The sequence below is a fragment of the Rutidosis leptorrhynchoides genome, chromosome 6 (genome assembly GCF_046630445.1).
Source record: "Rutidosis leptorrhynchoides isolate AG116_Rl617_1_P2 chromosome 6, CSIRO_AGI_Rlap_v1, whole genome shotgun sequence".
Taxonomy (NCBI): Eukaryota; Viridiplantae; Streptophyta; class Magnoliopsida; order Asterales; family Asteraceae; genus Rutidosis; species Rutidosis leptorrhynchoides.
The window spans coordinates 278,192,441-278,219,654 of NC_092338.1; the positions used below are offsets into that span (position 1 = coordinate 278,192,441).

Genomic DNA, 27,214 nt, shown 5'->3' on the forward strand with positions numbered 1-27,214 from the left:
AGCCATGGCCACTGGTCTCACCTTGTTTCAGTAAGGTTAGAGGCCGTGGTGACTGACTGAAGTCAGCCTTTGTTGTAAACTACTTTCATAAACGAAACTTACTTTACGCATTTTGTTTGATGATGATTGATGATGACCCTCAAGACCTTATTTACATACTTTTAAACCTATTAAGACGATTTACTGACTTAGTACTATTTGACTTAGGTTGAGGACTTTCGGACCGTTTACTTGCACACCTTTTCCGAACCGACTTTACGACTACATTATCATTGTGAGTTATAGCATTCCCTTTTTACTTTAACTTATTTTGGGAACTGAGAATACATGCGGATTTTATGTTTTACATACTAGGAACGAGTACTTAAACTTATATATGTGTGAGTTATACAACGGCATAAACATTCCCTTTAGCTCGGTAACGTTTAATCATTGGTTTTTGAACCGTGAACGCGAATCTTAGATATGGATCCATAGGGTTTGACATCCCCAATCGGGCTAGTCGCGCTAGCATTTAACGAGTGTTTAATACTTCGTAGACATACGTGCTTGCCAAGTGTACTTTCAGGGGGTATAAACGTTAAGTTAGTTACCAAGTGCCCACGGTTAACATATACTTTATCTTACTGTTTTGAAACGCTCTTTGTAGCACTGAAATCTCGTGGCCTACCTTACATGCTGTTATACTTAAACTATAGCTCACCAACCTTTGTGTTGACGTTTTTAAGCATGTTTTTCTCAGGTGCTTGAAGTTAGCTTCCGATGTGTACTAGTCGTGCTGTAGACACCCGCTGCTTAGAGTTGTCATCGCATGAACTACTTTACCTTGCATTCAAACTTTACTACTTTTGAACTAAGACTTGTAACGACCATTGTGGTCACATACACTTATTATTTGCTTCTACTTAGTGAAGCATGCTTTTAGATTGTAAAACATTCGATGTTGGTTTAGACATCACATTATTATTGAATGCAAACTCTTTTTGAAAATGCATATAGTACTTAATCTTGTAATGATCCTGTTGTTGATGATTCGTACACAATGGTTTTGTACGGGGCATCACATTTGGTATCAGAGCCCGGCCCCAGATCAAACGTGCACAGCGAGGACGCTGTGTCCCATTAGGGGGGAGGATTGTAACATCCGTGTTACATCCGTCCCACATCGGTTGGAGAGGGGAACGAAGCATGCCTTATAAGGGTGTGGAGACCTTTCCTAGCATGACGCGTTTTGGGACCACAAGCGTAGCAGATCCCATGAGAACTTTGCAGTTAAGCGTGCTCAGGCGAGAGCACTACCAGGATGGGTGACCTCCTGGGAAAGTGTTTGTCGTGTTTGGTCACCAAGAAAAATCCGTGCGCCTATGGGCAAAGCGGACAATATCATGCTACGGGGAACCTATTACCTAGGATGTTACAGATGGTATCAGAGCCAGGCCCCGGACCAAACGTGCACAATGAGGACGCTGTGTCCCATTAGGGGGGAGAATTGTAACATCCGTGTTACATCCGTCCCACATCGGTTGGAGAGGGGAACGAAGCATGCCTTATAAGGGTGTGGAGACCTTTCCTAGCATGACGCGTTTTGGGACCACAAGCGCAGTAGATCTCATGAGAACTCTGCAGTTAAGCGTGCTCAGGTGAGAGCACTACCAGGATGGGTGACCTCCTGGGAAAGTGCTCGTCGTGTGTGGTTGCCAAGAAAAATCCGTGCGCCTACGGGCAAAGCGGACAATATCATGCTACGGGGAACGTTTACCTGGGATGTTACAGATGGAATTTCCAACGTAATGACCCTGGAATTTCCAACGTTTATTTATTAATAATTATTATTATTAATACGTGTGATAAAACGAATGTATGTCATTACATTTACATGTTGCCATGATTGCCCGAACTTGACTTTAATTGCCCGAAACGTCTTTGTGACACCCGGAACTTGCACGAATAATATTTTCAAGTATTATTTACATTCATGATTAGTTTTATTAATCATTTTAATTAACTAAGGTTGTTGGTTAATTACTTGGGCTTTTGTTGGACTTTATTTGTTAATTAATTGAACTTGGGCTTTATTAGTTAATGGACTCATGAATAAGGCTTATAAGCCCATCCTACTTCTTAGTTGGACTATTTAGCCCATATTTACGTATAAGTATCATGTTTGAATGGAACTAGTTAGTTTAAAAGACTTGGAATCTAGTTGCTACACAATCCCCATGAGACTACCCCTTTTAACCACACTTTTAAGGCTTTACTTGCAAGTATCTTGAGGTTTAATCCCCTCCCCCTTTGGAATCTTCTGCAGGCTGTTGGCCTTAGGGGAGTATTAGGGGAGTTTTGACTTCATTCTTTCATTACATCTCACTTGCATTCCTCTCTCAAAAACACACACACAATACTTGCTACTTTCCTCTCTTTTTTCTCTCTAAACTAGTAAGTAACAAGGCTCTTTTCTCTCTTTGATTCTTCATGAAAACCGCCACCTTACATCACATAATCATCATCATCTTTTGTTACTTGTAGTTTGACTACTTGTTGTTGTTAGTTTGTTACATATAATTGTTAGTTGTTCTTTACTAGTTTCCAAGAATAAACTTTCTAGTTTGATTCTTCTTATTTCTTGTATTTATCAAGAACACTCAAGAACATAACTTACTAGTTATGATTCTACATATACTAACTTACTAGTTATGATTCTACATATACTTTCTTAAAAGATTGCAAGTTCATGTGTTGATTAAATTCATACTTGAAGTTCATGAGGTAAACTTTAAAGTTTACTTTCTAAAGATCAAACTTTGGTTTGAATCTTTAAAGTATGAACAACCATGAATAATTTACTTGTTTACTTAGTTTACTTCTTCTTGCACTTTACTTTCATGTAATTAGTTTAAATGGTCAAGTACTACAAGTTAGTCTTGATCTCATTAATCTTGAACTAAAAGTTAACCTTGAAAGTTCAAGAACACACAAATAAGTTTTCTTTAAATATAACTTTGTATACTTATGCTTGATCTAGACTTTTGAGTCATGGATCTTCAAGATCTAACTAATGTGATGACCCGGAAATTTCCAACCAAATTTAAACTTTAGTCTTTATATGTATCCGACACGATAAACAAAATCTATAATGTTAAAGTCTCAAAAGTTTGAAATCTATATTCATGTAATCAAGTTACCATTTGACCATGCCTGATGATTCACAAACATTTATGTGTATATAGATGTGTGTATATAGTATTTATTAAGTGAAGGCGTTAACAAGGTATTAGGTATATAATACTTTACAAGAATGTATTTTGTTTCAATATAAGTTTATTATGCTTATCGATGGATTTAGATGAAAATATAAAATAATTGATTTATAAGATACATTGAATTAGGATAGAGAGTCTCTGATATGAGGTCCACTTTGAATTAGGAAACCCTTATTTTTAACGGTATTCAGAATATTTGAAAAAGTGATTGTATATAAAAGTGTTAATTATTGAGGATTAGACAAAAGGTTGGTGGAGGATTGAATTTCATAACCATTGTTATTTGATTCGATCGATACTATGTTATTTTATTTAGAAATTTTAAGGGAACTAAAATAGATGTTAGTGTATAAAGGAATTATAGGTTTAGAGTGCAAACGTTACGTGTTTTATGTTTTTAAAATAGACTTTAAACTATTATTAGTTTGAAAAACTAAATATAATATTATTATGTTAATATTTCCATTATATACGATATATACGAGTTTATTTTTTTATTAAAATGAAAATATATATATATTTTACGAGATGATGAATTATTATATTATAATTAGTCAACAAACGTTTTGATCTAAACTAATATCATTAAAATTGTTTTGATAAATAACGAGATTATGGTCTATAAAAGTAAATAACCAAATTACTCAAAAGATTAAGTTACACTTTGAGTGGGTTAATTTTTCATTTATTTAAGTCTATATTTTGATAAAGGTACGAGTCATAAAACGTCCTGATTTAAAATAATATATTTTGATAAACAACGAGTCACTGATTTATAGAAGTAAATGACCACAACGCTCAATTTTATAAGTTATATTTTTATAAAGGAAATTTACTGATGAGTAAGTCTAATTTTTGCAAAAGGTACACGTCGCGTAACGTAAAAGGCTAGTTTTCTAAACGTACGAAAGTGCGCTCGAAAAACAGAAAGCGGTACATGAGTCATGAGACCACGACCGTGTCATTTTTATAAAAATTATATTTTTACCATGAGCGTAAATATAATATAATATTTAATTAATTCTAAAGATTAAATATATTATATATTAAATAATAATTATATATATCATACGTAAGTGTATTAGAGTGTCGGCAGCACTTGATTTGCGAATGTGAGTTGAAAATGATGTCCATGCGATCCCATGGACAAACCCTCTCAAAACCATGCGATCACATGGTGGGGGTTGGTGGCTAATGTTCTTTAAAACCCGAACTCGTTCATTCTGCAATTCTTATTTTTTTTTCATTCTTTCTTCTTACGGAGTATTATTTATATTAATTAAACTATTGTTATTACTATTATTATTAAGATACTTATAATTATTAATCTTAGTATTTGGAGTATTATTAGTATTAATATTTACATAAAATACTACGACGGAGTGCTGTCCGAGTGATCCAAAAATGAGTTTTCAAAACTGGTTTTATGAGCGGGATAGAGCTAAGAAAATTATGGGTTATAGCTATGGAGATTATGGGTATGGTTCGGGGGTTATGCTCGCGAGGTCAATTTAGTGTTTATCATCTTCGTTGCGTCTATGTACTATGTACCTTTCCTGCAATATTGAACCTCAATATTGATACGTGAGTACTCATAATTTAATTTTTACATATTAATAGTGTATCCCTGACTAGTGCTCGAGAAAATAGGATTATGCATGCTTGTACTTTTGATATTTCCCTTAGATAGGTTATGTCGAATCTTGAATTAGTTACATATGCGGTTGAGATAAGGTATAACATATGCATGTCGCTGGAAAGCTGGTGAAAAACTATAAACTTTTCATTTAGATATCAAATGGATTCGATGAACGGATTAGAAGTTATTGTCAAATGAATTTTTGTATTATTATTAAAAATGATTATTATTATCGTCGTTATTATTGGCGTTCTAGTTTTATCTAATTATTAATATTATTATTATTATCATTATCAATAAAAGTATAATCGTTAAAAATTGTTATTTTTATTATTATTACTATCGTTATTATAGTTAAAATTATAATAATAATAATTATTATTATTATTATCATTAAAATAGTTATTAGTATTATCAGTATCATAATATTTATTATTATTAAAATTAAAATTAATTTTAGTAACACTTAATTATTATGATTACTATCATTATCATTAAAATGAACGAGATATAAAAGACGATTTAAAAGCTAGTAACAAACTGATTAGGAAATAATGAGTATGAGTATTATGAGGAAATTTAAAGATAATGATTTAAATAAAATTATCAATTTTTATTATTTTATCATTATTATTATTATTAAAAGTATCGTTAGTATTAAAACTATCATTTTAACAAAAATTATCATTTTAATAGAAATGTCATTGTTACTATAAAATATCATTATTATTATCATTTTAAATAAAATGGTTATTTTAAAGTATCGTAAATATTAAAGTTATCATAACTAGAATTATCATTTTATTATAATATCATTTTTAGTAAAAATAAATATTGATATTTTTATTAATAGAATAATAATTTTTATTATTACAAAATAATACAAAATTTACTTATTATTATTATCAATGTTATTTTATCAGATAAAAATGTAATACAAATAATATAAGTACCTTAATAAAACCTATCATAATATTTTTATGATATTCAATGAACGTTATAAATTTTATTAGCTAAGATATATAAAAGTATATTTTTATATAAAGTTTTATTTATTAATAAATGAATTATATTTTTACTCTGATAAATCTTTTAAAAATATTTAAAAATATAAAACGACGATATTTAAACTATATAATAATCATGTATAAATTTTGAAAATCATTTTGAGTCAAATTGACTTTTGTTGACTTTTGCATATTAGTCTCGAGCATTAGGATTGTGGTACACTATGACCTGACTTAAATTGTTAGACAAATATTGACCAATACATAAATATATATAATTAATATAGGTTCGTGAATCCGAGGCCAACCTTACACTTGTTCAATGATGTTATATGTATTTTTACTACAAAATACAGTATGGTGAGTTTCATTTGCTTTTTTTTTACCCTTTATATTTTTGGGCTGAGAATACATGCGCTGTTTTTATAACTGTTTTACGAAATAGACACAAGTAATCGAAATTACGTTCTATGGTTGAATGATCGAAACTGAATATGCCCCTTTTTAGTCTGGTAATCTAAGAATTAGGGAACAGACACCCTAATTGACGCGAATCCTAAAGATAGATCTATCGGGCCCAACATGCCCCATCCAAAGTACTGGATGCTTTAGTACTTCGAAATTTATATCATGTCCGAAGGAGGATCCCGGAATGATGGGGATATTCTTATATACATATTGTGAATGTCGGTTACCAGGTGTTCAATCCATATGAATGATATTTTTGTCTCTATGCATGGGACGTATGTTTATGAGAAATGGAAATATGAAATCTTGTGGTCTATTTAAATGATGAAAATGAAATGATTACTATAAACTAATGAACTCACCAATCTTTTGGTTGACACTTGAAAGCATGTTTATTCTCAGGTTTGAAAGAAATCTTCCGCTGTGCATTAGCTCATTTTAAAGATATTACTTGGAGTCATTCATGACATATTTCAAAAGACGTTGCATTCGAGTCGTTGAAGTTCATTAGAGATTGAGATTAAGTGAATGACAAATTAGGTCATTTATAGTTGGATATTATGAAATGGTATGCATACCTATCAACTTTCGATGAATGAAAGTTTGTCTTTAAAAACGAATGCAATGTTTGTAAAATGTATCATTTAGAGGTCAAGTACCTCGCGATGTAATCAACTATTGTGAATCGTTTATAATCGATATGGACTTCGTCCGGATGGATTAGGAACGGGCGTTTCAGTTGGTATCAGAGCGGTGGTCTTAGTGAACCAGGTCTACATTAGTGTGTCTAACTGATAAGTCGTTAGGATGCATTAGTGAGTCTGGACTTCGACCGTGTCTGCATGTCAAAAGTTTTGCTTATCATTTTTAGTCGGAAATCATCTACTTACCATCCTTAGAAAATTACCTGATTATTATTCTTAAGTCAAGACACGTCTTGCTGCATTGATTGCATGAATAATGTATAGACAAAAATTCATATCTTAGCATATCTGCTAAATCATATCTTATCGTATCTGTTACTTTAAACTTTGCCTGACATATCCCGTAAAGTCCTCCGTAATCTACGAAATCTTTTGATCTATATATATATATATATATATATATATATATATATATATATATATATATATATATATATATATATATATATATATATATATATATATATATTCTATATAATTAGAATACCATCCGTTAGCCAAAGTCATTTCATATCGGAAAAAAAAAATCCTTTATCCAATCGTACGAAATGGAATTCGTCATCAGTTCAAGTCACTCAGATTCCGAAATGGAATCCCATTCAAGCTCCGAAAGCAGTGTGACCGGAATAGATCAACCAATCAGTCATCACCTATTCTGGATGAATTGAGGATGGGTTCGTAGCCTCCTCAATCATTGGAGACAAGAAGAAGGTGATCCCTTCCATCCACCACATTGCCCTCTTGACGAAGAACCTGAAGCACTTACCGGCGAACCTGTCCGAAACACCATTTTCTCGCTCATTTCCAGAGTATCTCATCACGATTATATATTACACCAAATTCTAGATTATATTTATCCGCTCGTCCGAACCGAGGATCGCCCCGGTGTACTAGAAGAAGTTAACGAGCTTCGCGCTAGGGTAGTGACTTTAGAGAATACGGTGCGAAGATTACAAACACCATCAGCAGCACCAACAGCATAACCAGTACCGCAAGTAACATCAACATCGCAAGCCACAATACCATGAGCACCAGCAGCATCACCGGCATCAACAATACCACCATCATCAACACAACAGGATCATTACCACTACCAACAACCACAACCGCATCGTAAACCTCAACTTCACAATCTGTCCCACGAGCATCAATGTCATACACACCATAAATACCAAGGAGTACCAACAACAATAACTGACGAAGTATTAATTCATAACTTCATTGGAGAAACATTCCGCGGCGATTATGTAATCTCTAAAGTCTTAGAGATTATCAAATCTAGCCCTAACCATAAATCAGTTAAGCGAACCAAAATGATAGAAGGAAGAGTAGAAACCCTGACAAAAATGGTGTGTGATTAACAAGCTAAACTTGCTTTACCAACAGCATCAACAGTACCGTCAGCATTACCAGCATCGTCAGTACAGTCAACATCCGAATCAACAACACCGATAACATCACAAACTCCGTCAGTTCAAGAATCACTGTGGACATCATTACGAATCAATAACGTGTATATTGTATCAACGAGTTATGAAGAATTAACTCATTCCCTCTGAATAAATTATATGTATATTATATATATGTATATATATATATATATATATATATATATTTGGAAATAAATCTTTTCGTGCTAAGCTATTGTGTGTGAATCTTAACTACTCGGTTAATTCATATTACAAATATGCAAAAATGTACGTCCTTCGGCCGCAACTTAACCAGCATTAACTACAATCTCTGTCGCAATTCAACAAATTCCAATTCATAATAAATCAAGTATATATATTTGATTTTACACTTTCATCATCGATGTACCCGAAACTTTTCAGATAACATCATTCGTATTTTGCGAAATTCACAAGAATTCCACGAACCGAACATCATACATCAACAAATAACGAAGTATTGATTCATAATGTCATTAAAGAAATACTGCGTAAAAGTTATGTACTTTTTAAAGCCTTTAGGGATTATTCAATTCTAGTTTCAACCGTAAATCAAATGAGTTTAATTTAACATTAACTCATTAAATCTATGTTACATCTGAAGAAAAATATACATATATATATATATATATATATATATATATATATATATATATATATATATATATATATATATATATATATATATATATTCATAAAGACTGTAATAAAATTCTTTTGTACAAAATATTAATTGTGAAATTTTTTTTTTACGGGTAGGTAATACCCGAGAGATATATAAATTCACAATTAATATGTTACATTCTTCGAATCTGATTCAGCAAATCATCCATTATACTCCATACTTTCACAACAATATACATTCTTTTATAGAAAATCAAAACAACCATACTCATTCAAAATTTAATTACATATTCTGATTTTGAAATCTCAAAATTCAACTTGAGATATGACCAAAATCATCACTCTTAGATCCTTACATCTTTCACAAGCTATATTTTGACTTCAAAACTGTGTTAGAACATCAAATGTATGTTAACGATTACAATCTGTGTTCAAACCCTTCGAAAATTTCTGAAGACACTTCGAATGATGAGCAATCGAGATGATGATCCAACCACGTGTTACCCACAGTTATGTACCTGAAAAAAAAGACTCTTGAAACCAAAGTAAAAGTTTAAACAACGTATCCGCGTCAGATTCTTTGGCATTTATTAGCAAAAATAACTTTGCGACTCCTATTCAAAGTAGCCATTTTTGTCACAGCTCCAGCAAGTCAACCTCAATTTTTTCAGTCAGACTAACCTTATTATAACCTTGAGATATACACCATCGTTACCAGGGAACCTTTTACATTCCACCACATTATTAGCAGATGTACCAACAACTTCATTACCCTTTGACTTTAGCCTCTTCAAAAAGTCATTATAATTATTCATTGAAACCCCATCATTTACTCATTCACATCTTGTAATGAGAATTTTCATACGAATCATTGGGAATTAGCAATCAGTATTTTGAAATCTCGCCGCATGTCTACGCCAACAGTTACATGTGTATATATAACGTCTATCTTCTGGACTTAATTTGAATGTGAAGTTTCTGAAAGCACTCCGAATTACGAATTGGTTCTCCGAAAATGGAAAAAAAAAATGCTGATGAAGCAGCAAAAACTATAAACGACTTTAAACGGTAAAAGCTGGATGATAATGATGAAGTGTGCTGGCAAAGTGCAGAAAAGAGAAGTTTTGGAACTGGAAAACGGATTGAGCAAAGTAGGAAGGAGGCTGTAGACAAATTACAAAGACTGAACCTGACTTCAAAGGATCCAAATAATTCAGTACCTGCTGAAGTCATTAACGAATACCTTGTTCCTGACTCTAAACCCCTGCGGACAATATTCTTCATCATCCTCTGATATTAGAAATTCTAAAATATCATCATATCTTTCATTATAAATATCCTCCATATTTCTGAAGATATTTTCTTAATTTTTCTTATTTGAAATCATTTACCTCTTCGCGCTATCTGTATTACATCATAAAAGAAACTATTTTAGTTTCTAAATTCTGAAACATTTAAGTTTAAAATAGGAATATTTTGAAGTAGTGTTGGGAACTGAAGCATGAAATAGTATAATATAATGACACTTGATCAACGCCATTATATTACATTAAGTTATGTTGAGTTTCTAAATGGAACGTGATGATTCACAGACCATACCGTCATCATGTGCCATACTACACGGCTCTTGTATTCTATTTAATCTCTAAACATATCAAGAAAATTTTTCTCGATGATTCGGTCTTTTCCAGGGTATTCTGGTAATTTACCAAATCAAAATTTTGCCATTACCATTTCTTTCTTAGAACGTTAACTATGTTCATTCCGAAATCCATAGGTGTGAATTCCGGACCATTACAAGAGATGCTTAGTCGCAAGAAGAGGAAACGAAAGAATGAAACTCCAAAATAGAAATTGGAGTATAAATCGCAGCAAATAGGAGAGAGCATTAACTGTGGATGACAATGATTATAGAAGACAGAAGCAGGGACTTCAAAATATAAGGGAAGATATAAAACCCAACAACCAACCAGAAACTACAAACCGTGCATATCAATATGTATTGCAACGTAAAGACACGGGAAAATTAACAACACTATAACCCCAAGATAATAGTAGAAGTAAATAAAATCCTCCGGTGGTAGATGAAAGAGAAGGATGACAGATGTAAAAATCAAGAGTATATCAAGGATCAAAATAGGATGGAGCATATTGATAAATACTTTAAGGTATGAATTGAAGAAGAAAGAATAGAAGATGTGAGTTGTAAGGAAATGGAGAGGGTGGATTTATAGACAGAGCAATCGAAGTAGATTATCGCGTATAACCAAAGAGGATCCTAATCTCCTTAATTACTGACATATCAAATCTTATTATGAAGATCTTCTTCTAAATTCCTTAAATTCCGGGAATCAATCTTGACTATGCCACCGGTTAAGTCAAATCTGCATTTATTCATTTTCAATTTTAAATGATAACTTCATTCGTACTCTTTGCAAAAACAAATTGTTTTATCCATATTACACAATAATGATAAAACTCTATTATCAACTCATATTTTCCATGAAAACGTTCTTATTGTTATCCATGACGACCCCTATCAAATTTCGGGGACGAAATTTCTTTAACGGGTAGGTACTGTGATGACCCAGAAATTTCCAGCCAAATTTAAACTTTAGTCTTTATATGTATCCGACACGATAAGCAAAATCTATAATGTTAAAGTCTCAAAAGTTTGAAATCAATATTCATGTAATCAAGTTACCATTTGACCATGCCTGATGATTCACAAACATTTATGTGTATATAGATGTGTGTATATAGTATTTATTAAGTGAAGGCGTTAACAAGGTATTAGGTATATAATACTTTACAAGAATGTATTTTGTTTCAATATAAGTTTATTATGCTTATCGATGGATTTAGATGAAAATATAAAATAATTGATTTATAAGATACATTGAATTAGGATGGAGAGTCTCTGTTATGAGGTCCACTTTGAATTAGGAAACCCTTATTTTTAACGGTATTCAGAATATTTGGAAAAGTGATTGTATATAAAAGTGTTAATTATTGAGGATTAGACAAAAGGTTGGTAGAGGATTGAATTTCATAACCATTGTTATTTGATTCGATCGATACTATGTTATTTTATTTAGAAATTTTAAGGGAACTAAAATAAATGTTAGTGTATAAAGGAATTATAGGTTTAGAGTGTAAACGTTACGTGTTTTATGTTTTTAAAATAGACTTTAAACTATTATTAGTTTGAAAAACTAAATATAATATTATTACGTTAATATTTCCATTATATACGATATATACGAGTTTATTTTTTTATTAAAATGAAAATATATATATATATTTTACGAGATGATGAATTATTATATTATAATTAGTCAACAAACATTTTGATCTAAACTAATATCATTAAAATTGTTTTGATAAATAACGAGATTATGGTCTATAAAAGTAAATAACCAAATTACTCAAAAGATTAAGTTACACTTTGAGTGGGTTAATTTTTCATTTATTTAAGTCTATATTTTGATAAAGGTACGAGTCATAAAACGTCCTGATTTAAAATAATATATTTTGATAAACAACGAGTCACTGATTTATAGAAGTAAATGACCACAACGCTCAATTTTATAAGTTATATTTTTATAAAGGAAATTTATTGATGAGTAAGTCTAATTTTTGCAAAAGGTACACGTCGCGTAACGTAAAAGGCTAGTTTTCTAAACGTACGAAAGTGCGCTCGAAAAACAGAAAGCGGTACATGAGTCATCAGACCACGACCGTGTCATTTTTGTAAAAATTATATTTTTACCATGAGCGTAAATATAATATAATATTTAATTAATTCTAAAGATTAAATATATTATATATTAAATAATAATTATATATATCATACGTAAGTGTATTAGAGTGTCGGCAGCACTTGATTTGCGAATGTGAGTTGAAAATGATGTCCATGCGATCCCATGGACAAACCCTCTCAAAACCATGCGATCGCATGGTGGGGGTTGGTGGCTAATGTTCTTTAAAACCCGAACTCGTTCATTCTGCAATTCTTATTTTTTTTTCATTCTTTCTTCCTACGGAGTATTATTTATATTAATTAAACTATTGTTATTACTATTATTATTAGGATAGTTATAATTATTAATCTTAGTATTTGGAGTATTATTAGTATTAACATTTACATAAAATACTACGACGGAGTACTGTCCGAGTGATCCAAAAATGAGTTTTCAAAACTGGTTTTATGAGCGGGATAGAGCTAAGGAAATTATGGGTTATAGCTATGGAGGTTATGGGTATGGTTCGGGGGTTATGCTCGCGAGGTCAATTTAGTGTTTATCATCTTCGTTGCGTCTATGTACCTTTCCTGCAATATTGAACCTCAATATTGATACGTGAGTACTCATAATTTAATTTTTACATATTAATAGTGTATCCCTGACTAGTGCTCGAGAAAATAGGATTATGCATGCTTGTACTTTTGATATTTCCCTTAGATAGGTTATGTCGAATCTTGAATTAGTTACATATGCGGTTGAGATAAGGTATAACATATGCATGTCGCTGGAAAGCTGGCGAAAAACTATAAACTTTTCATTTAGATATCGAATGGATTCGATGAATGGATTAGAAGTTATTGTCAAATGAATTTTTGTATTATTATTAAAAATGATTATTATTATCGTCGTTATTATTGGCGTTCTAGTTTTATCTAATTATTAATATTATTATTATTATCATTATCAATAAAAGTATAATCGTTAAAAATTGTTATTTTTATTATTATTACTATCGTTATTATAGTTAAAATTATAATAATAATAATAATAATAATTATTATTATTATCATTAAAATAGTTATTAGTATTATCAGTATCATAATATTTATTATTATTAAAATTAAAATTAATTTTAGTAACACTTAATTATTATGATTACTATCATTATCATTAAAATGAACGAGATATAAAAGACGATTTAAAAGCTAGTAACAAACTGATTAGGAAATAATGAGTACGAGTATTATTAGGAAATTTAAAGATAATGATTTAAATAAAATTATCAATTTTTATTATTTTATCATTATTATTATTATTAAAAGTATCGTTAGTATTAAAACTATCATTTTAACAAAAATTATCATTTTAATAGAAATGTCATTGTTACTATAAAATATCATTATTATTATCATTTTAAATAAAATGGTTATTTTAAAGTATCGTAAATATTAAAGTTATCATAACTAGAATTATCATTTTATTATAATATCATTTTTAGTAAAAATAAATATTGATATTTTTATTAATAGAATAATAATATTTATTATTACAAAATAATACAAAATTTACTTATTATTATTATCAATGTTATTTTATCAGATAAAAATGTAATACAAATAATATAAGTACCTTAATAAAACCTATCATAATATTTTTATGATATTCAATGAACGTTATAAATTTTATTAGCTAAGATATATAAAAGTATATTTTTATATAAAGTTTTATTTATTAATAAATGAATTATATTTTTACTCTGATAAATCTTTTAAAAATATTTAAAAATATAAAACGACGATATTTAAACTATATAATAATCATATATAAATTTTGAAAATCATTTTGAGTCAAATTGACTTTTGTTGACTTTTGCATATTAGTCTCGAGCATTAGGATTGTGGTACACTATGACCTGACTTAAATTGTTAGACAAACATTGACCAATACATAAATATATATAATTAATATAGGTTCGTGAATCCGAGGCCAACCTTACACTTGTTCAATGATGTTATATGTATTTTTACTACAAAATACAGTATGGTGAGTTTCATTTGCTTTTTTTTTACCCTTTATATTTTTGGGCTGAGAATACATGCGCTGTTTTTATAACTGTTTTACGAAATAGACACAAGTAATCGAAATTACGTTCTATGGTTGAATGATCGAAACTGAATATGCCCCTTTTTAGTCTGGTAATCTAAGAATTAGGGAACAGACACTCTAATTGACGCGAATCCTAAAGATAGATCTATCGGGCCCAACAAGCCCCATCCAAAGTACTGGATGCTTTAGTACTTCGAAATTTATATCATGTCCGAAGGAGGATCCCGGAATGATGGGGATATTCTTATATACATATTGTGAATGTCGGTTACCAGGTGTTCAATCCATATGAATGATATTTTTGTCTCTATGCATGGGACGTATGTTTATGAGAAATGGAAATATGAAATCTTGTGGTCTATTTAAATGATGAAAATGAAATGATTACTATAAACTAATGAACTCACCAATCTTTTGGTTGACACTTGAAAGCATGTTTATTCTCAGGTTTGAAAGAAATCTTCCGCTGTGCATTAGCTCATTTTAAAGATATTACTTGGAGTCATTCATGACATATTTCAAAAGACGTTGCATTCGAGTCGTTGAAGTTCATTAGAGATTGAGATTAAGTGAATGACAAATTAGGTCATTTATAGTTGGATATTATGAAATGGTATGCATACCTGTCAACTTTCGATGAATGAAAGTTTGTCTTTAAAAACGAATGCAATGTTTTTAAAATGTATCATTTAGAGGTCAAGTACCTCGCGATGTAATCAACTATTGTGAATCGTTTATAATCGATATGGACTTCGTCCGGATGGATTAGGAACGGGCGTTTCAACTAAGAACTATTTTCTACATCTTAAGATCTTGATTAGTTAGTTTATTTTCAAGTTTAGAGTTCAATATTTCTATTATAGTTCATGTAAGTGTCAAACCTAAGACTTTGATGTAACTTTGGTTCATCAAACTACATGCAACTCTTAAGTGAGTTGTGCTTCATGTCTTAGACTTGCACTAGGGTTATGATGGTCAAGACTTGGCTAAGATGATGTAGATACATCAATGAGTTGTACACTTGAAGCTATATGCATCAAGGATGAGAACCATGATGAACATCAAGCACCAAGACCACCGGAACTCACTTAAACTTACTGTTTCTGTCCAAAACCTACTGACCTGCTGTTTCTGTAATATACCAGCAGACCTGGGCTGTTCTAACCATTATTTTTAGATAGATCTTTTCTAGTAGATAACTTTTCATATAGGACTCATCTTAATCCGAGTTACGGTTTAGGATTTATGGCCCTCCGATCGTTACTATGTCCTTTAACGTTGTGCAGAAATTTCTGACCTACTCGCACTTAGACCGTCGCCACGGTCAAACGAAGATGAGTTTGCTTCTGTAAATTTTAACACACTTAAAGGACTCATATACGGAGCCATGGCCACTGGTCTCACCTTTTTTCAGTAAGGTTAGAGGCCGTGGTGACTGACTGAAATCAGCCTTTGTTGTAAACTACTTTCATAAACGAAACTTACTTTACGCCTTTTGTTTGATGATGATTAATGATGACCCTTAAGACCTTATTTACATACTTTTAAACCTATTAAGACGATTTACTGACTTAGTACTATTTGACTTAGGTTGAGGACTTTCGGACCGTTTACTTGCACACCTTTTCCGAACCGACTTTACGACTACATTATCATTGTGAGTTATAGCATTCCCTTTTTACTTTAACTTATTTTGGGAACTGAGAATACATGCGGATTTTATGTTTTACATACTAGGCACGAGTACTTAAACTTATATATGTGTGAGTTATACAACGGCATAAACATTCCCTTTAGCTCGGTAACGTTTAATCATTGGTTTTTGAACCGTGAACGCGAATCTTAGATATGGATCCATAGGGTTTGACATCCCCACTCGGGCTAGTCGCGCTAGCATTTAACGAGTGTTTAATACTTTGTAGACATACGCACTTGCCAAGTGTACTTTCAGGGGGTATAAACGTTAAGTTAGTTACCAAGTGCCCACGGTTAACATATACTTTATCTTACTGTTTTGAAACGCTCTTTGTAGCACTGAAATCTCGTGGCCTACCTTACATGCTGTTATACTTAAACTATAGCTCACCAACCTTTGTGTTGACGTTTTTAAGCATGTTTTTCTCAGGTGCTTGAGGTTAGCTTCCGCTGTGTACTAATCGTGCTGTAGACACCCGCTGCTTAGAGTTGTCATCGCATGAACTACTTTACCTTGCATTCAAACTTCACTACTTTTGAACTAAGACTTGTAACGACCATTATGGTCACATACACTTATTATTTGCTTCTACTTAGTGAAGCATGCTTTTGGATTGTAAAACATTCGATGTTGGTTTAGACATCACATTATTATTGAATGCAAACTCTTTTTGAAAACGCATATAGTACTTAATCTTGTAATGATCCTGTTGTTGATGATTCGTACACGATGTTTTTGTACGGGGCACCACATTTGGTATCAGAGCCAGGCCCCGGACCAAACGTGCACAGCGAGGACGCTGTGTCCCAATAGGGGGGAGGATTGTAACATCCGTGTTACATCCGTCCCACATCGGTTGGAGAGGGGAACGAAGCATGCCTTATAAGGGTGTGGAGACCTTTCCTAGCATGACGCGTTTTGGGACCACAAGCGCAGCAGATCCCATGAGAACTCTGCAGTTAAGCGTGCTCAGGCGAGAGCACTACCAGGATGGGTGACCTCCTGGGAAAGTGTTTGTCGTGTTTGGTCGCCAAGAAAAATCCGTGCGTCTACGGGCAAAGCGGACAATATCATGCTACGGGGAACCTGTTACCTGGGATGTTACATTAATTATAAAAGAGCCGCATTAATAAAAATATTTTCGAACAAACATATTAAGGAGTACATATAATATTAGTATAAGGAAGTGTATATAATAATAAATATACCTTGTGCAGAATATGTTCGCTAGATTAGGAACAAGAAGGTAGGTTTTATTTTTTTAGTTTTGAAAGTAAAGAGTTGCACACGAAGACACTACCCACTGGATGACCAATTGTAAAACTTTTCACATTACACCCTTAAAAATTAGAAAACTACTATATGGTCCAAATCTTTTTGAGGAGGCCGGAGCCCTCCCCTGCCTCTTAAATCCTCCGTCCCTGGGTGAGTTTGAAAAGGAAGGTTCATGTTGTACGAAGAGAGTTTTTGAAAAGAGTTATTTTTTATTGACTTTTCATTAGTATTTGACTAGCCTTTAGATCTAATCTAACCATGGAGCAATAACTCCCGTTTAATAATTTTCTCCCCTGATTAAACACGGCCTAACAGCCCGTAAAACACAAACACACTGGAAAAAGGTTAACAATGGAGATCGATACAATCAAATAATTCAGTAACCTTGACTCCAATGGAAACTGTTATAGGAATTTCTGATCTATTTCTCGATTCAACAATCCCATTGCTAACCCGGATTGAAAATATTACGTAAAAGAGTGAAAAAAAAACATCATTAGCAACGGATCTCGATTCACAGATATTGATTCAAGAAACACGACCAAAGCACATGATTGATAATGTGTATTCAGAGGTGTATTTTTATGCTTTTAGATCAATTTTATTAGTGAGGCGATATATTCAAATACAATTTTGATATATCCACCACTATCTTCCATAAATAGAGTAAAATTTAACATAAAATTTGTAGTATAAAACATCATTTAGAGGTATTATACATTTTTTGAGTGGATTTATCAATATCATGAGTGAAAATATCACCACCCATTTTCAATTGATAAAGCTTTGGTTACCTCCGGTGAGTTTGAATTTTCAGAACGTTGTTGTTGTTGCAGTACATGATAATAATACCATTATAAATGAGTTAAATATCTGATAATTCTGTTTAATTTGATGATTACTTGACGCGTTCTGGTACACTAATGTTGCTGAATGTGTTGTAGATGAAACTCAAGCTAAAATGGATTCAAGAACGCTGAAAATATTGAGTTAAAATGTTTGGTTTACAGAATTTGTCGAACCTCGTTTAAGAATGAGAGCCATAGGAAAAATCACTCAATTGCATTCTCCTGACGTCATATGTTTACAGGTATTTGCCTAACTGTCTATATGGGAATATGTTAATAGTCTTTTACTATTATTTTTATTGTTCAAATTGTTTATTTTGTAGGTCACTCCGAATATATACGCCCTTTTTCAAAGATCTAAATGGTGGAAGTCGTATAAATGCTCACTTTCTTTGGATCAGGCGAGTACTAGACGATACTTTTGCATGCAGGTTAGCTTCATTCGTACCTCACTTTTACTATTCAATAAATATGCCTTTTATGGCTATATGTCAGACCACAGATAACGCAGCGGCGTAGAGCCGGATCACGCCACAAACGCCGCCACAAACACCGGAACTGGGCGGCGGTGGGCGTTTGTCCCACGGCGTTTGTCGCCGGATCACGGGCCTGAGGATGGGCGGGTTGGACACGTGGCGGGTGGTGATTGGTTGGGTTTTTAAACCGTTGGAAATTATAGCCGTTGCCTTTTTCTTTTTTTTTCTTTTTTCCCTGTTCCTCCTATAAATACATACACATTTAACCATTTTTTTCACACCTTTCTTTATACTCTCTACTTTATCAATTTAATTTATATTACATAAACACTTTCGTTGTTATAAAAAATGGAGTTTTTAGCCGCTAGTCTAGATTTGCTATTCGATAGCACCTCGTCCGACGAAGAGGAGGAAAGTCCATCTAGAAGAAATCTGGTGCAACGGAACCCACGACGTTTTATTAATAGAGATCGTGAAGCTGCGGGTCTCCTTTTGTTGAACGACTACTTTTCGCAAAATCCGACGTTTCCAGACGACGTTTTCAAGAGACGATTTCGGATGCGAATTAATTTATTTCTACGTATCAAAGACGGTATTCTCAATCACTCTTATACTAATAATGCTCCTAAACACTTTGTATTTTTCCAACAACGTCCGGATGCACTCGGACGTCTAGGTTTTACTACGTATCAAAAAATAACTTGTGCGTTACGCCAATTGGCGTATGGAACATCCGCTGATATTTTTGATGAATATATAAAAATGGCGGAGAAAACGAGATATGTTTTCTTAAATAATTTTTGCAAGTGTATAATTGATTTATATGGCCGAGAATATTTGCAGAAGCCGACGGCAACTGACGTTGCTCGGTTGTATTCGGCGCTGATGACGTAGGGTTTGGCCCAATTAGGGTCTACGCAATTAACTTGGCCCCAAGTCAAGTAACCCTAATTCCCATCTATAAATATGGGGCAAAACCTACATCAAGTTCACACGCTCCCAATCGCATACACCCTCATGCGGTCATTCAATCTTGCCTCTCACTCTCTCAATGAAAGCACGCGGCAGTCATAGCCGGATCTTCTCCACGATCGTCTTCACGATCGCAACACTAGGGTTTTTACCTACGGGTCTTGTAGGGTTTTTTCTCCCTTTGCCGTCGATAGGGTCCGACTATCGACCGGCGGGCAATTCGTTGGCCACCCTCCCGAGATCATCATCTCGGGTACGGGTTATTCACGGTAACCGGACCGGAGATCAACGACGTTGACGCCTAAAAAAACCCTTTCGCATTGATGTTCGTGTGTAGGTCTTCCCTTGGAAAAAATATGCATGAACAATTGGCGCCCACCGTGGGGCACGATGCATTATGTCTCGTGTTTCTACCGTCTATCGTTCGGTTTGAGAAGGTTTGTCTTTTCTTATTGAGCTTTTAATTCGTTATATGCGGTTTAAGTACATGAATATTTAGCGCAGATGTTCGCGCGCTTGCGCAACTGTCCACACGCTTTTGTCCAGGTTACGCACGCTTTGCGCACAGTTGTCCGCGACTTTAGACGCAATTTTCATGCGGTTTTACGCATGCTAGTTCATGCGGTTTTCCAAGCATTCTGCATGCGGTTTTTTGCGCATATGTTCGCGGGTTTACGCACAGTTGTTTGCGCAGGCTCCTGTGAACTTATTTTCCGTAGCATAATGAGAAGTTCGATACGATACTTAACAAAAATATCATACCGAACTTGAGGGACTTGATGACGTAGGGTTTGGCCCAATTAGGGTCTACGCAATTAACTTGGCCCCAAGTCAAGTAACTCTAATTCCCATCTATAAATATGGGGCAAAACCTACATCAAGTTCACACGCTCCCAATCGCATACACCCTCATGCGGTCATTCAATCTTGCCTCTCACTCTCTCAATGAAAGCATGCGGCAGTCATAGCCGGATCTTCTCCACGATCGTCTTCACGATCGCAACACTAGGGTTTTTACCTACGGGTGTTGTAGGGTTTTTTCTCCCTTTGCCGTCGATAGGGTCCGACTATCGACCGGCGGGCAATTCGTTGGCCACCCTCCCGAGATCATCATCTCGGGTACGGGTTATTCACGGTAACCGGACCGGAGATCAACGACGTTGACGCCTAAAAAAACCCTTTCGCATTGATGTTCGTGTGTAGGTCTTCCCTTGAAAAAAATATGCATGAACAGGCGCACGAGGAGAAACATGGTTTTAAATGAATGTTGGGTAGTATTGACTGTATGCATTGGGCTTGGAAAAATTGTCCCATTAGATGGAAAGGTCAGTATACTATAGGTGATCACGGTCACCCTACGATCATGCTTGAAGCGGTTGCTTCATACGATATGTGGATATGGCATTCGTTTTTTGGGATGGCTGGTTCAAACAACGACATAAATGTGTTGAATCACTCTCCGTTGTTTGATTCACTAAAAAAGGATACAGCTGCACCATCACCGTTTGAAGTAAACGGACACGTGTATCCATTTGGTTACTACTTGATTGGACAACGTTAATAAAGGGATACTCGACGCCTATTGATGAGCCACGAGTCAAATTTACTAGATTTCAAGCGAGTGCTCGAAAGGACGTTGAGCGTACATTTGGTGTTTTATAAGGTAGGTTTGCAATTTTGAAAACTCCGGCACGAGTTATGAGCGTTAACAAGATGAGAAGGATAATGTACAGTTGCATTGTTATGCACAACATGATACAAGAAAATAACGGTTTTGCCTTGAGTACTTGGGAACAAGAATGGTTAGATAAACCCGAAAACAGGCCCCGTCGTAATATTAGGAGAAGAGTCAAAGATCGAAGATCACGAGAAAAGGAAATTCGTGATCGAGCCGTACACGATCAACTACGTGAAGATTTAACGGCTCATATTTGGGACCTCCCACCGAACTTTCGATCTACAAACTAGTCTTTTATTTTTTTAATTCTTGTAATGTTTTTTTTTTATGTAAGCTTTATTTTTTATTAATGTAACTTTTATTTTTATTATTGTAACTTTTTTTTATTAATGTAACTTTTTTTTTATTAATGTAACTTTTTTTTATGTAACTTATATTTTTTTATATATATGAAAAATGTTACATTTTATCTTATTTAATAAATAAAAACTAATTAAAATAACTAAAAATAAATAAAAAGTAAATGTCACGTCACTGTCATCCCATGACAAAAGCCCCCCATAACAGCTCCTTCTAAAATGGCATAGTCCAGTCACTGACATGCCCCAAAAAGTGCACCTCTTTCACTTCACGTAGGCGCCACCATTATGTGTGGTCTTAATATGTTAATTATTTGTTTGCGATAAGAACAAAAAAAACATTCACTTTCAACATAAGAACAGTTTTTTTATTAATTTTTATTTATTTATTTTTTAAAATACTCGGTTTTAGCAACTCGGGAGTACTCGGTCAAACTTGGCCAAAACTCAAAACTCAAGAATACTCAGAAAATTAGTTTTACAACTACGATCTGGTTTTTTGTTGTATGATTTACCCTTATTCTGATGAGTTTTGCAGCTTAGCAAATTGCCCGTGAAATCATTCAACTGTAAGCCGTTTAGTTATTCTGCAATGGGACGAGAGTTATGTATTGCTGAACTTTCGACTCAAGGAGATACTTCTTTGGTTGTTGCTACATCCCATCTTGAGAGCCCATGCCCTGGCCCACCAAACTTTGAAATGTACAGTAAAGAACGGGTCAAACAAGCCAACGAAGCCGTTGACTTTCTAAATAAAAACCGAAACGTAATCTTTTGTGGTGATATGAATTGGGACGATAAGTTAGATGGCGAGTTTCCACTTCCCGATGGATGGATTGACGCTTGGACCGAACTCAAACCGAAGGAAATCGGATGGACTTGTGATACAAAAGCAAACCCGATGTTATCTGCTAATTGGAAATTGCAAAAACGTATGGATAGATTCTTGATTAGTTTGTGTGATTTTAAAGTTAAGTGTATTAAAATGGTTGGGACGAAACCGATACCTAAAGTGACGTATTTAAAGCAGAAAGGAGATAAAGAAGTGGAACTACCGGTTTTGCCGAGTGATCATTTCGGCTTGCTGTTAACTATCTCTGCCAAGTAACTTGTTACGGATGGTTCTTGATTTTGTAGTTTTTTGTTGTGACGATTGATAAGTAATCGTGGGTGCGTTTGACTTCGTCGATTTATGTTTTCCACTTTTTTTGTTGATACAATCGTGAACCATGTATTAGTAGTTAGTAAATCGTAGATAAGTAATCGTGGGTGCGTTTGACTTTGTGGATTAATGTTTTCCACATTTTCTGTTAGTTTTTTGTGAATACAAATGCGAACCCTGTATTACAAGCTAGTAAATAGTATAAGTAAAATGTTTTTAGATTTTGTTGTTTTCTTGACGAATATATGAATCTTAAATGTTTGCTTATATAACTGTCTTAATAAGTTTGTATCGGAATGTTTGATATGCTCCAGACGATTCTTCTCCTCCGGGATTCTCGACGATAATGGAGGCACAGTGTTAATCGGACAATTACGGGTTGGTTTTGACAAAATCTCCTTACAAGACACATTTGGGAAAATCGGGTTTATTGTGGAATTGAAGGCATGGCCGGACCACCTCTATGCATTTGTTAAATACGAAACAAGGGAGATTGTTGATGAAGCTATTCGATCGTTGAATAGTGTTTTGTTGTTGGGCAAAAAGCATTTTTGTTGGTAGTGTTAAGCGATCTCTTTCATTCGGTCCAAAATTCCCACATTCATCCCATGCTCATCGGATTGGTCCGGATTTCCTTCAGAGCAGCAGTTGGGAGCGAGTTATGCAATTGCAGGAGATGATCACGTGGGTAGTTTAGTCCCCTTGGGTAATCCCAAACTGCTGTTCAAAAAGAAAAGAAAAATCGATATAGACAGGTTCTTTTTTTTTTTTCTCGTATGGGTAGATTGGTTTTCGTCTTTTCTATGGAGTCTTCATTTTGTTGCTTGTACCGGTGTGAGTTTCTTCTGGCTTGTACTAGTTTGTATGGATGTGTAATTAGTACCAAGTGTTGTGGTATTGATGCTTTAGTATCAAGTGGTTTCGGTATCGATGATATTGGACCAAATGGCTAATTTATGTGTGGTGTTTGCAGTTTGTAACAATTGCTTTTTATTTATCGGACATTCTCAATTTCTCGTTCTACAAAAATGGGAATCATTCAAAATAGACTATTTCTTTTTTTATTTTACACTTTCCAAAATAAACTTCTTGTGTCGTTGCAAGTTGAAACAATCAATTAATTCGATAAGAGTTGTCATAAATAAAAACTTACCAAAATTAACCAAACATTTGAAGAGATCAAGAGATTTCCGTACGCCACTAATTTTACTGCGTAATCAAACATGTTTCATGATATCATACTAACAATATGTTAAAGCATATTTTGATGATGTACGAATGAGAAGTGTTGGTCATCACCCAATATATTAGTGTCTATATTTAAACAATGGTTATAAGAGTTCTAATAAACAAAACTTAAAAAAAGTTGTACATGTGTAATAGTATTATATATATATATATATATATATATATATATATATATATATATATATATATATATATATATATATATATATATATATATATATATATATATATATATCATCAAAATTCAAAAAGAGATGGCACGAGTATAGGGTACAGGTTCGGAACACATTTACAGGCTCGTTTAATCCAATTAATATTTTATGATCAGTATATCAGTTTTTTAAGAGAGTCCTCAAAATACAACTGCTAATGCACTAATATCCTTTTGAGGAAAGTTAATCTTTTAATTAATCTTTAATCAAAGTTCATAAACTATACTAACTTGTTTAAGAATCTTGTTATTATTAAAGAAAAAAACTTGGAAGAGTAACTAGAGTTGCATAATTTTAGTATTAGTTACTCGGTAACATTTATATCGCTGCTATTACTCTATCTACTATCAGCCGGGAGGTCTCCTTATCATTTTGGAGGGTCGATTTGGTTCATTACTTTCAAAGTTTGAATGATATAGGACGACTACTATCTGTATTTGCAATCATCTTAACCTATGCATTGAGATACCACATACCTGATCATATTCATGACACATGTCGAGAGGAAATCGCAGCAACGCAGGGGCTTCTTACCTCCTTATTATTATAGTATATGTTTGCGATCATGTAATATTTATCGAAGTATCGTAAACAGCAATATAAATAAATTATGGAAATCACCGGCCTTTCAGTTTAGTGGTATCGAGCCTTAGTAGGGCGGACCCGCGATTAGTTGCCAAACAACCCAGGTAGGAATGAGGCCCACGAGTAACGGGCACGGATCTTATATACTCACGAACCGCCCGTCAAAAAAATTTTGTACCCGTCGGGCCCCGTATCCCGTCAACGGGTAAACTTTTTTGCCCGTGTCTGCGACCCGCGGATACCCACGACCCGCGGGCATACCCTCGAGTTTTTAAAAAAATATATATATACTACATGTAACTTGTGGCACGAATACCATGACCTGTGAGAAATAATTACGATGATTTTTTTAAGATAGAATTAACATTTTTTTTTTTTAATAATACTCAATTAATGTATATTACTCCATCTTAACTGAAAACATTCACTAAAAAGGTTGCATGGAATGGAAATTATTTAGGAAATTAACATATATTCATATTTAGAAAATTATTTAGTTACAAAAATTAATCTCCGATATAATTTGAGTCTGTATGTCAATAGACAAGGAATCCAAAGGACCAAAAGTGCACTGAATTCGGTCATCTTAACATTTTATTAATACACACAATGTAGCATACACAATTACACATCACAAGTATACAGTGACTACAAACTAGACTCAACTGCACACTTGCTGGAAGATCAAAGTAACAAATTATTGTGATTTTATATTGAGTATATAAATATATTAATATTTAATTAACTATTTTTATACGGGTTAACAAGTATATCCGCGGGTTGTCTTAAACGGGTATCACAGATTCACGGGTCGGATTTTACCCGTCGCGGGTATTATATATCCAGGACCGCCCGCGACCCGTTCAGGGGTATAAAACTTTACCCGTTTCGTACCCGTACCCGCAGGTACGATTTTTTGATTTTTTCCGTCAATCACGGGTACGGATACCCGCACGTTGCGGGTTTTTTCTCGCCCATTGTCATCCCTAAACCCAGGTTCGATTCCGATGAGGGGGAGGTTTTCTTTAGAATTCTCGCGATTAGTTGTCAAGCAACCCGGAACTCGCGACTAGTTGCCAATCAACCCGAGAGCCATCCTTGGAGTTTTCTACCTAGTGTACGTGGGTGCAAATGAAAGCATTCGATACCTCTCAAGTTATTAAAAAAATAATAATAAATAAATTATGGAAAAAAGTTACATTTGCATATGTCTATCACATGCATATTAGATGTTTGCAAAGCCATATACACAAAAAATTAAAAACTTTTGAATCCAGGTCAAAAGTGTCAGTTTAAAAGTATCACATGTACACCCCACCAAAAAAGTGAATAATGAGGCAACATTCACCGGCGGGAATTGATATAAAACATGCTTTGATTCGATTACATAGTTGACTATTAATTTTTAAGATTGACCCTTCAACTACTCATTCATCAGCATTTTTGTCATTCTAGTTAGAAAGTGTTATCGGAGAATGTCGAACTGAATTTACATGGGTCAAAATTTTCTATTTTTGGTGATTTTAGTGTCATCTAAAATTAATTTTAGTTAATTGGAATTTACTTGAATGTAAGAGTTAACTATTTATACTTAACAACGAGTTCTGAGAGTGTGAATTATACGCCCGTAAGAGTTGGCTAGCAACTGACGCGCAAATTGCGTGGGTCAAGGGGGCAACGCCCCTGGCTGGGGTCCCTCTC

The 27,214-nt window shown here is 33.7% G+C and overlaps 1 pseudogene; it reads left to right on the top strand.

Annotated features, from left to right (window-relative positions):
• LOC139854509 (uncharacterized) overlaps positions 1-23,414 on the top strand; it is a 72,113-nt pseudogene extending 48,699 nt beyond the window's left edge.
• Positions 23,415-27,214: the final 3,800 nt, after the last annotated feature.